Below are 2,694 nucleotides of genomic sequence, written 5' to 3'. Positions count from 1 at the left end.
CTTACTGTACCTGGTCCGCTGCGGTGACCTCCACCCGCTGGCCCTCTGACGACAGCCCCGTGGAGCTCCGCAGATGTGGATGGGACCACACCACCACCCCTTCGATGCTTCTGTGGCCGCCCATTGCTGTTACTTGGGCTGATGTAGTTACAAATCACAAAGGACAACTCAAAATACCTTCAGCCGACAAAGAAATCTATTGTCTCCTAGGGCTGAGACGCCAGAGGCTGGGCTGGCTCTCACCTGGCTGGGTCCGCCAATCCCGCCCCGACCTCTCTCTCCTGCCACAGGCAAAAGCTCAAGGCCTCAGCGCTGTGGACGGCCTTCTCGGAGGCCCCATCTGCTCTCCACCCTCCATCCTCCAGGCCTCACCAGCTCCCCTCGCCCCTCTCGCCACGGAGTGAGAATTTACCGAATGTGAGTGTGCACCTCTGTGTGTCCGTGTGCCTCGGCTCAGGCGGCCCCTCTTACCTAAAATATGATTTTCATTTTCCTCCTCCGGCCAAGGTTACTTACCCTAAAAAACTCAATTCTCCTCCAATTATCCTTCCTTTGTGGGAGACGAGGCACACCCCTGCCCTGTAACTCACCTCCCTGACCCCGGCTCTGGGCACCTGAGACCCTTTCTGCTGAATCTCCTGGTCCAGGTCAGCCAGCCTCCAGGGGCCTTCTATGGGAGAGTCCCCTTTCGCAGGCTGTAGGTGGCCGTGGAAGGCGAGGAGGTCCCTATGCCATCAGGGGAGGACCCCTGCCTTCCTGGTGACCAGGGAGCGGGATGTTTGTCTTCGGTGAGAGCCTATTGCCCGGATCCGGATCCGACCTGATGGTGGACGGATTGTTCAGGTCAGAGAGAGAAAGGAAGGTCGACGGAGCCTGTCGCGACAGAGAGAATGCAGTCAGCATTAATACGATGGCCAGGTGGAGGGCTGGGGACGGATCGAGCAATCGGGGAGATCGTTTTACGAACCATATAGATGTCTAACCAATATACTGCATACTTGGAACTAATTTAAATTAAAAAAAAAAAAAGACTGCACACAACAGCCACGTCTAGTTAAATGAGCCCACACATTTGGCCAAGTCTGTTAATTAGAGGGAAAAATTCCTCCGCAAAAATCAATAATTTCTTAAAGACCATCCTGAAAGAGTTTTAAGGAGTCGAAAATGCATAGGTGAAAACGTCACAGGATGAAATAAAAGTGTGAATCAAGGAAACACAAGGATGAGATCCACGGAGAAACACCGCGGACACAGCGGCTCTGAGTCCGGAAGCCCGGGGCCCCGAGGTCCACGCCCGGGGCCCCGAGGTCCACACTCGAGGCCCCGAGGTCCGCACTCGAGACCCCGAGGTCCACACTCGAGGCCCCGAGGTCCACACCCGGGGCCCCGAGGTCCACACCCGCCCGCGGAACGACAAGCGTCCGGATCCGGCGTCGTCGTGGCCGCGAGTCGACGTGGCGGAGTGTGCGCGGTTCTCCGTGCAGAGCGTGAGCTCAGCTCTCGTCAAAAACGTTGGCCTTTTCACGTATCCCCCAGTTAAAAACGATGCTCAGAAGTGATGTCTCGCGACGTGTGGCGGATCCGGCGCCGGAGCCTGCGGCCTGGAGCTCGCAGTGACAGCACCGGCTCTCGATGGCTGGTCCCAACCGCGTCTCGCGCACGTGCCCCCCGTCGAGGCGACTCTCCTCTCTGTTTCCTCTAGGTCTCTTCGCATCTGTTTACTGAAGGATGCGGATCCTTTGTGAGATTTTGGAGCCCACGATTCCCAGTCCTGGGGGTTAGGGCTTTGTGAGGCTGGTGTTCCGTTTCCCGTTAACCGGCGGGGCCACCATCCACCCTTCTCAAGATTCTACCTCGGCTGGGACTAAAAACAACCTGTTTCTTCCCTTGTTTACTCTTCGGTGAAAGGTTTCCTATCATCAGAAACATTGGCCAGGCCATGCCTTATTTCCATGCATTCTTTGAGTGATATTGAATTTCAGCCTCAACTCTAGAATGATCTGTGTATTTGCTTCCTGTGGGGAAATGTCCCCCTGGTGACTGATGGACACGATGGCCAAGGTCGCGGAGTCCTGAGTACGTGACAGCTGGGTGCCCTGAGGTGGTCCCAAGCAGCCCACGGAGGCGGGCACACGCACACAGTGAGTGTGAGCAGAGGGCATTGCTGCAGACGCTGGACGGGGAGCCGGGGGACCGAACTTTCCAGAGGAAGCGTGAGCGGGAAGCTACAGCTGCATCGTGTCTGAGTGGCCCTTGACACGTAGGCTTATTAAATTAAAATTACTGGCACAGAAACGTGGGGGAATGTCATGCGTTGAATATGAATCGAGGATTCATGTCCTGACTCATTCGTGCATCAATTCTTGCCTGTTTTTGAGGTGACAGTTATATTATTCCACTGAACTCTGACCCCCTCGTGATATGGAAAGGATGCCCTTTAGCTTGGACACTTGAGATTTATCCTGTTCAGCGCACGAATGCCTCACAAAATTGCTCTTCTCTGCTGCGTTTCCATTTGTTTTGAAAACTTTGCCAGATCGCGTCGCCTCCCTCGCGTCAGTGCGGTTGATGTTCCTCATGGACTTTTAAAAGGGAGTGCTACAGCTCTGTTGGAATGAGTCGGCGTGCTAAGGGGTTCACAGGGCACACGGCGAAGCCCCCGAGGGGTTTAGGGGGCCCGTGGACCACACCAGG

This window comes from Pteropus vampyrus, unplaced genomic scaffold (assembly GCF_000151845.1).
Source record: "Pteropus vampyrus isolate Shadow unplaced genomic scaffold, Pvam_2.0 Scaffold258, whole genome shotgun sequence".
In the NCBI taxonomy this organism is placed as follows: domain Eukaryota; kingdom Metazoa; phylum Chordata; class Mammalia; order Chiroptera; family Pteropodidae; genus Pteropus; species Pteropus vampyrus.
The sequence above is the reverse complement of the archived record's forward strand: the minus strand, read 5'-3'. Positions refer to the sequence as shown.